The 10173-nt window shown below is 39.2% G+C and overlaps 1 long non-coding RNA gene across 1 annotated transcript; it reads left to right on the top strand.

The window, feature by feature from the left end:
• Positions 1-2909: 2909 nt before the first annotated feature.
• On the top strand, positions 2910-10167 carry LOC105854091. Its single transcript, XR_001145816.1, has 4 exons — positions 2910-3073; positions 6602-6779; positions 9041-9169; positions 9431-10167. It is a non-coding gene; the product is annotated as an uncharacterized LOC105854091 (long non-coding RNA).
• Positions 10168-10173: the final 6 nt, after the last annotated feature.

Consider the following 10173-nt stretch of genomic DNA (forward strand, 5'->3'; position numbering starts at 1 on the left):
TGCCATCTTGATTTATGAAATATTGACATTTCTAGATCTCAAATAAGATCTCTTTGTTAAGGTAGTTTAAATTACAGACAATGACCCACAGGTAAGAGTAAGGGATGCCTGGGTTTACCAGGGGTTATCAATCTAGATTATCTTTAATCTAGATCACTGGTTCTCAAACTCACAGAATCATCTGAAAATATAGGTGCCTTTTTTAAATTACAGATTACTGGTCCCTGATTATTGTGAGATAGGACCCAAGGATTATTGATGCTGCTGGTCCTTGGACCACACTTCTGCCACCATTGGCCAAGAGTGGGGCTCTTCAAACTCCTTAACCTGCAAACCCCAGTGTGATATAAATTTACATCATGATGCAGATATATATATATATAATATATATAATATATATGTGCAGATATATTATGCAGAACAATTTTTCCCTTAGTATAATATAAAGCTCTTAAGTACTCTCTCTCTCTCTCTTTTTTTTTTAAGATTTATTTATTCAGGCCCTCCCTGGTGGTGCAGCAGGTTAAAGCACAGCACTGAGAAGCTGAAGCCACTTCCGCATGAGTTCGATTCCCGCCTGCCCCGGAGGTGACCACATGGCGTGGCAGACCTCTCCTGACCAGCCCCCTGCTCCCCTCAGCAATGTACTTTGTCCATCTGCCTGTTCTGCTCCCCCCTCTGTCTCTGGTGAAGCCTCTCGCCGCCTCTGAGCCTCTAGCCTGTACCCCAGTTCTGTATGAATAAATAAATAAATCTTTAAAAAAAAAGATTTATTTATTCATACAGAACTGGGGTATAGGCCAGAGATGCGGAGGGTGAGAGGATTCACCAGGGACAGAGTGGGGAGCAGAACAGGCAGATAGACGAAGTACACTGCTGAGGGCGGGTCAGGAGAGGTCTGCCTCGCCATGTGGTCACCTCCGGGGCAGGCAGGAATTGAACTCATGTGGAAGTGGCTTAAGCTTCTTAGTGCAGTGCTTTAACCTGCTGTGCCACCAGGGAGGGCCCTCTACTTTTTTTTAATAAGGGTCAAAATGAGTAAGTTTGCATTCAGAAAGTTTGGCACTATGATAATATGAGAAAATGTTCTTATTATCTTTGAGATACATATTATCAATAAGTTTTTAGAGATGAAACACCATTTACTGTAATGTAAGCTACCCTGGCAAAGAGAATAAATGAGATAAGTTCTGGGAGATGTTAATAATTGTTAAAATGAGGTGGTGTGGGCTGTTTTACTATTTGCTTTGCTACTTTTCTATGTGTTAAATTTTTTTCCTAAAATTTTTTCTTAAGAATGATTAAATCCATTGAATTGATTTTGCAACCCTAAGTCTTTCTCAATGCAGTTTGAAAAATACTGTGCAAAGATGAAGCAGAGAAAGTTAAGAGAGATGGTGAAGAGTAGGAAAGGAAGGAGTGGAGAAGAGAAAACAGACCAGAGAGCAGGTAGGGGTCACTGCAAACCCTCAAGATAATGTCCCTGGAAAGGACCTCTTCTATACAGCCCATTCTGCCTTCCTTCCTTCCCCATGGAACCCTGGGCTCTTTGTAGGGAAAATACCTTATGCACCTCAATAAACCCCATAGCCTCTGGGCAAAGCCCAGAATGAGAGAACACCTGAATCAAAGCCTCTAATTTTAAAAAGGTCTTGGATTTGCCCTGCTCAACCTCCAGTGCCACTTAATAAGACCAGCCTCTGAGTTGGGAGCCCAGTTTTTCTAATAGGCAAAATCCAGCTAAAGAGGTCACACCACGTGCTCTCTACTGCACACTCACAAGAAGTGAAAAAGTCAACAAGTAGCTCCCGCCATTCTGAGATTCCACTGTCATCTACTAGAAGCAGCTTATTCCCTTGGTATATGGGTGCATGTGAGTGTGCAGGGGTATGGGGGTAGAACAGCTGTCTCTCCCCCTTACATTTCTACTCCTCTCCTCCATATATGAACTTCTCAGTTTTACCTTTGTCACAATAGTGCATTTTCTTTATGGAACATGTTAGCAAACTGAAGACTAAAAAAAAAGTTACAAAAAGGTAGGCATGGACAACCGATCATAATTCCATCACCCAAGACAAAACCATTGCTATTCAAAAACTTTATTTGATGTATTATTTTCATTACGAGACTACAGGGCAGTTTTAGGTTTGCAGAAGAATTGAACAGAACAGTACAGAGAAACCCAGTACCTACTCTCCCCCCAGTTTTTCTTATCATTAATGCCTTGCATTAGTATAATTATAACTATATTAGTATAACATCTTCCATTAGGATAATTATTAGTATAATTAGTTATTATAATGTAATTAGTATAGTCATTGGTGGCCTATTGCAATATATACATTTATCAAATCAACACTGTTCTACTTCTTAAACATGCACAATGTTATTTATCAATTATATCTGGTTTTATAATAGTATTATAGAAAATGAGAAGTTCTAAAATTCAGTCATCTCGGTATTAAGGTAATTTAGAGAAGGAATTTTTTAATATGTTTTAACGGAATTCTCAAAAACATCATTAAATTGTGTATTTTTCTGCTCGCACCCTCTTTTCCTCCCCTTAGAGCCTCAAAAGATTAAAAGCCAGAGGGCTCCTCTCACTAGCGCCCATTGGACAAAGAACTCCTGGGATCACAGGATGCAACAAAGATCGGCCCCGGGGGCGGAGGGGCACGGGGAGGAGGGGGGAGAGGGGGGAGGACAGGGGGACCTAAGGAGGCTTGGGTAGAGGGAGGTGGAATCAGAGACCACACCTTCGTGGGCTCAGGGCCCGATTGGCCGATAGCCGCTGCTGACGCTCTGCTCTGCTCTTTGATTGGCTTTAGCAATGACGCCTCCTCCCGTGTGCCTCGCTTGGATTGGCTTATTTATTGGTTCAGACTTGGACGGTGGCCAGGGGAGGACAAGAGGTTTTTATCCTGAGTGGCAGGATGATTCGGTGACCTGAGAGACGCTACCGCACAGCTACAAGTCGAGGGGCTTCAGGAACGGGGCCGCGACCTCCGCGGTGTTGGAGATGTTGCTGATGGGCTGCGATGAACCGGTGGCCGCATCTACCCAATCCGCCCAGGTAACGGAGGGCGGATGGGCAGTTGCGTTCCTGCCCAGGGTCGAAGATGTTGGGTGTTTGTTTGGCCGTTACGAGCCCTGAGAGGTACAGGGGAACAGATTCAAGAGGGAGGAAGAGGACTGTAGCAAAAAATCTGCTGGTCAGGTCTTCTGCTTTCAGACTCATGTCTGGGAGGGAGCGCTCCTATTATACCCAGTCCTACCCCGTCCCTTTACAGGGCCTTGAGCCCACCGTGTCCTCAGTTTCTCCTTTTAAAAGATGGAGGAATGAAGCTAGGCCTGCTGTCCTCCAGTCTCCTCCCGCCCTGGGGAGCAGGAATAGGGCTGGTGGATTTAGCGATAAAATACAGGACTGTAATTAAATTTGAATGAAAGATTAAAAAAAAATTTTTTTTTTTACCATAAGTGTTTCCAAGATAAAATAAAACATTGTTACTTGTCTGAAATTTAACGAGGTCTTCATTTTTTTGTGGTTGTTTTCTTCTGGCAACCCAGAGAGACAACAACATTGCTACACAGCCTATTTACTGTGTTTTCAGAATACTCCCAGAGCAGGAACTTGTTTAATCATTGTTCTAATGAAGCCTAAAGGAATATGCCTAAAGCTACTCAAGCTAGTAAGGAGGTTGGAAGACACAGTGACAGCCTGTTTCAGCTCTGCTGTTCCCATCAGCTGGACTCCTGTGGGCATTCCTCCTTGTTGAAATTAATTTAGTTAACAACAGCAAATTTATCTTCCAGATGACTGAGAGTTTTTCTAGTCAAACTCTCCATTATTCTCATTTACCTTATATTTTGAGGAAGGAATATCTGTATGATACTGTCAAGAAATACTGATTTTTAATATATGACAATGAAGGTATATTTTATAGTTTAATACACAAATAGTATGTAATTTGGGTTTGATATCAGTGGACAAAGTTATATTGTGTTACTGTATGTATATATATACAGATATGGTACATATACAATACATATACTACATATTTTGCAAGAGATCAATACAGCCCTGTAAGGATTAGGACAGGAGCATCTGTAGAGGTTAAGAGCTCAGATTCTAGAATGAGACACACCTGAGTTCAAAGCCTAGCTCTCCCCTTCTCAGTGCATCATACCAGTAAGCTGTGCAAAACATAGCCTCAACCCTCTCAATCCCACAGAACTCCAAAACCAGTATAGTTACTCCTTGGAGTGTCCTAACCAGACAGCCAGCAAAGTGGCCGTCAGCAGTCACTGTCTAAGGACTGCCCAGAGAATGTAAATTCTCACATGTTTCAGGTTTTACAAAACTGAAGAGTAGCTTTAGTAGAAAGTCTTCTTTGAGTCTTCTTTCCATTACTGTCCGTTCATGCACGTTTCAACTAAAACAGGACCTAAGTTTGCAAATATGGCTTGCAGAGCTGTCTCAACATACTAAGAAACCATAGCTTGCTTACCTTCAGGACAGGCAGTTTCCAAAACAATTGTACTACTATTTTTTTTTAAGATTTATTTATTTATGCATACAAGACCAGGGTACAGGCCAGAGGAGCAGGGGCAGTGAGAGGATTCACCATAGACAGAGCGGGGAGCAGAACAGACAGATCTACAAAGTACACTGCTGAAGGGAGCAGTGGTCAGGTCAGGAGAGTTCTGCCACGCCATGTGGGTCACCTCCGGGGCAGGCGGAGATTGAACTCATGCAGAAATGGCTTTAGCTTCTTGGTGCAGTGCTTTAAACCACTGTGCCACCAGGGGGGACCATATTTTTTAAAATTTAATGCAATTTTGCAACATGAAAACTGCAATGATTTGTAATAAGTTGGGAAACTCACTTGTAATACATCTATTACTCGCTTTTTCAAAGCTGTGAAATCTTACTACTTATTTCCTATGAAATAACACTTTTCTTAACAAAGCGATAGGCTTTATTAAGATCACAGCTTCAGTTTCTTTTTGGAAAGATGTGTCTTTTAAAAGTGAATGATGATCAGCAAGTACCTATCAGAAACAATCTTTCTTGAGCTGTAAATAGTTTGTTTCACTACTTACTTATCTTCTACACAGAAGAGTAATACAAGAAATGTTTGCTTTGGTTAATTAACTAGCTGGTTATCCCTAGGGAACTGAGGAGCCCCAATTTGAAAAGGCACAAAGTTTAATTAAAAATGAGACCCTTAGGAATGTAAAAGAGTGCCTTTTTCACCTCATCCTTGCCAACATTTGTTGTTAGTTTTTTGGGTATGTGCCATTCTCACAATGAGGTGGTATCTCATTGTGGTTTTGATTTGCATTTCCCTGATTATAAGGGTTATTGATGGAACATTTTTCATATGCCTGTTGGCCATTTGCAGTTCCTCTTTGGATAAATGTCTTTTAAGTTTTTCTGCATACTTCTTGACTGGGTTGTTTGCTGGTGGAGATGCAAATTGGTACAACCACAATGGAAAGCTGTATGGAGATTCCTTAGACTACTGAAAATGGAGCTACCATTCAATCCAGCAATTCCACTCCTAGGGATATATCCAAAGGACACAAAAACATTAATTCAAAAGAATATATGACTTCTTATGTTTACTTCAGCACTACTTACAATAGATAAATCCTGGAAACAATCCAAATATCCAAAACCAGATGATTTGTATATACAGTGGTATGTATATACAATGGAATACTACTCAGCAATCAAAAAAGAAACTCATGCCATTCCCAGCAATATGGATGGAGCTCAGTGAAATAAGTCAGAAGGAAAAAGAAAAATAGTGAATGGTTTCTCTTATAAGAAGAATTTAAGATAACCAGATAAGACATGGAGGGAAAAAAAGTGTATAGTTATTACAATACAAAAACAGCAAAACAAAACAGACAGTTATAAACCAGAGCTATCCTGCAGGGGAGGGGGACAGAGAGGGATGTGGGGGACTGTGGTGATGACAGGTGGGGAAGGGGGGAAGTAAACATTGATGCTACTGCCTTAATCCCTACCTTACAGTGATGTATTGATCTCTTGCAAAATATGTAGTATATATAGTATATGTACTGTATATGTGTATATACATGTATACACATATAGTATACAATATAATTTTGTCCACTGATCTCAAAGCCAAATTATGTACTGTTTGTGTATTGACATATAAAATATACCTTCATCATCATATATTAAATCAATACTTCTTGACAGTATCATACAGATATTCCTCCCTCAAACTATAACAATGTTTTATTAATAATTTAATATATTACTAACATGAACAATAATGTAAATAAAGATATAAATAAAATAAACAAGATCCTTAAAGGGATTTTATCTTAAAGAAATTTGACTAGTCTGCATTGTAAGCTTGGAATTGATTTTCTGTGTTATACAGCATAACAAAGCTATTTGTAATACAGATTTAAATTAAATATAAGCACTTGAACCTTTAGCAGTGTGCTTTGAAAGAACAATTTCGCTATTTCTTAAAATAGTTTCTGTAAAATAATTTTTATTTCAATGAAATAATTACTTCTATAAAATAGTGATTAAGATTAAACATTTGACTTTTAGATCGAAAAGGTACTTCTGGCCCTTGAGTACTAGTTGGAAGCATGCCTGCATTGCTGAATCGATGTTCAAAATGAAATGCAAACTAAGTGAATGCAAACTAAGTGAATGCAAACTGATGCAGCACATGATATTGGCATTTCAGAGAGAGCATGTGATATGTCAAAGAGAAGGTATCTTTGTAAGTATTGTCATAGTTTTCCTAGGCAATGACATTCCTAGTAAAGTGCAATGTCATCTCATTTTATCAAGGGTTGCGACTATGGTGTTGACCTTGATCACCAGGCCAACGTAGAACTTGTCGAGTTTCTCCACTGTGAAGTTCCTCATCCCCTTTCTCCTTCCATACTGGAGTCTTTAGAAGGATTCTCTTTGTATACCACATACATTTTGCTTTCCAACTTGTCTAAGATGCTTTTTTTGGATGAGCACTTAAAACAATTAAGGAGTTAAGGATCAAATCAGTGACATTTTCAAGGAATTAAATAACAAGTATTCAGCATGCTCATGACTTTTTGTAGCTAGCAGGTTGAATTAATTGCAACATAGCTGTGAAGTGCTATGTTGGCCTTTCTCTTCTGCTAAAAGCAACTGTTTCCTACAATCTCTGTCTAGCGTAATTCTGTAGTTAGACAGGGACGCTTGGTCTCAAACATTATTTCTCTGAGTATGAAACTTAACATCTGCCGAATTGATGTCTCATTTGTCATTTTTGATGTCTCAGTTTCTCATACTTTTGTAATGTATTATTTTCTATCTTTAGGCTAATCAATAGGCAGAATTTTTTTTTTTGCCCTCTTATTTAAGCCCCCTGCTAACATTGTAGAAAATACAATCATGTCTTAGTATTTTGTCTAAATATCATGTCTCAGTGAAGTCAGGTGTATGTGTTATTACCCCAGTCTGGTGGTGGAAGGCCAGGACTTTAACCCCTGGATCACAATGGGTATCCTGCCCCATAAAGCCACAAATGGAAATTTACAGATAGACTCTGAGATAAATAAGTGGAGAGAAGCAAATCTTTATTTAGAAAGTAAAGAAAATGTTTATTAGAGAAAAAAGGGTTAACAAAAAGGCACACAGGCAGTGATACCAAGAAGGGACAAAGACACCATCATGGGCCCATGTCTAGGGGATGTTTAACTTCATCTTCTCTATTACAAAATCTCATCATCCTCTTTGTGATTGCCTCTCTCCCACTGGCTGTGTCCGGCTTCACAGTTCTTATCTTAGCCTTTCTTTCACTGCCCTTGTCCAAGGCCTCTTAAAATTTAAAAGCTTTATTAACCCTTCTGGATTTCTCTGCCCTATGTCAGATGCCTCTTTAACTCTCTCAAAGTCCCTGCACTGTCCCTGAAGCTGTCTACTTAACCCAAACTTGCCCTCGCATTCATTAGAATTTATTTTTCCTTCCAGAGATATTTTTTATATGTAATATAATAGTTTATTTTTATATCATCTTGTGCCTTTTTCCATCTCAGTTGTAATTCTGTGGTCTTTCCATCACCAAATCACCCATGTGCCATCACCGTAGTCCAGTGCACTCCCCCATCCCCCTTTTTGATCCCATTCTCCACTCCACCCCTGTAAAATGTCTCTGGTATATAGTTGTTCATTTTTTTTTTTCTCCCCCTGGTCCTTTATGCTTCTGCTATGAGTGAATTTTTCTTTTTCTTTCTGGCTTATTTCACTAAGCATGATCCCTTCCAGTGCACTCATTATTTTATATATATATATTTTTCTGTAAAAAGTGCTCAATTCTTTTTTTTTTTAAGATTTAGTTGGCCCTCCCTGGTGGCACAGTGGGCTAAAGCACAGCACTAAGCCACTTCAGCATGAGTTCTATCCCCAGCTACCCCAGAGGTGACCCACATGGCACGGCAGACCTCTCCTGACCCGCCCACTGCTCCCCTCAGCAGTTACTTCATCGATCTGTCTGTTCTGCTCCCTACTCTGTCTCTGGTGAATCCTCAGACCCTCTGCGTCTCTGGCCTGTACCCCAGCTCTGTATGGATAAATAAATCTTTTTTAAAAATTCATACAGAACTAGGGTACAGGCCAGAGGTCTAGGAGCAGTAAGAGGATTCACCCTTGTGGATCACCTCAAGGTAGGAGATCGAACTCACTGAGACTGCAACCAGCTTACAGTGCTGCGTCCTAACCTATTGCGACACTGGGGAGGGCCCTCATTAGTATTTTTAGCAAAGCTAACTGAGCACAAGCAGAAAGACAGCTGTAACAGATAGTAGAAAAGCCAAGGTGAGGCACCTTAATCCAGGTACTTTGTTCTAAGATCTTCTATGATAATATCTGTATTTAATAAAGCAGAATTAATAAAGTGAACTTCTAAGGTACTTTCCATGGTAGTGGTGAGAATTAGAAATCAAATGGCCATTTTTGCAACTGGCGTGAATTAACATTTTCCTCTCTGAAATGCTATAGGGAACAAAATTGTATACTCTTCATGACATATGAAAATGTCCAGGACATAGACTATCGTCTTTTAGAATATGAGGCAAAGAAAGGGAAGACTTCTGAGAAAATACATCCCAGGAATTTCAGTTTGATATGGTAAGAGCTCTTGTCCCCTAATATTGCTCAGTGACACACTGTAAAGTGTAATGTCACCTTAATAACCTGATGCAGGATCTACTTACAATGTAGCTGTGAGGTGCTGCATTGCCTTTGCCTCCTGCTCAAAGCAAAATGGTTATCATTCCAGCCCTGTCGCTCCTGCAGCCATCAGGGATGCATGGTCTCATACACGTCTCCAGTTAAAACTCTGACTTGATGAATGATTCCTGGGAATTAAGACTTGCTAATATTTTGCAGGTGGTGTCAGAAAGAGACAGTATCCTGAGGGAATTTAGGTAAGGGATGAACCATATTTTGATTACTACTGACTTACTGGTATTTCAGGTCCTAATTTGATTATACTATTTATCTATCAAAAGTTAGTTTTGAGGGCAAGATTTTCTAATGGTCTTTGTCAGCTCAGGATATAATGGGGAATAAATACCACACTCTATGGTGAGCTATACTATTTACTTCATGACTTTATTGCTATTTTGTGACCTAGAAGAGTATAAAGAATAGTTGCTTTTTTAGTAAGAACATATACCATCATATATATATCTTGGGCTCATGGTTTTTATATACAACTAGTCTCTATCATTATAAATTATGATCTGCCTACTACTTGTGAAAACTATTTTTTTTTTTTTTTGGTTCAGTGTTTGTCATCTTTATTGAATTACTTGTTTTTATTCCAGTGAATAAGTTCATATATTGCTTTTCAAGTATGAATTTTGCCTTCCAGGCAACCTTGAAATCAGATAAATAAATAGGGAAAATAATCTCATCACCTACTAACATCAAGATGCTTTTAAATTGTACTTAAGAAAGTTCATGGTTGATCAGAACATAGTGGTAAGACAAATGTAAAATGAAGCCCACATTTTGAATTTTGTACAGTTTCTATTCAAAGGGGAAAAAATCAATATGCTGTTATCTCTAATTGACTTAGCTTATACATGAGTGTTCTGTTTTTAGCTATGTTGCTCATATCTTTTGCT

The sequence above is a fragment of the Condylura cristata genome, unplaced genomic scaffold (genome assembly GCF_000260355.1).
Source record: "Condylura cristata isolate star-nosed mole 26May11 unplaced genomic scaffold, ConCri1.0 scaffold00003, whole genome shotgun sequence".
Taxonomy (NCBI): domain Eukaryota; kingdom Metazoa; phylum Chordata; class Mammalia; order Eulipotyphla; family Talpidae; genus Condylura; species Condylura cristata.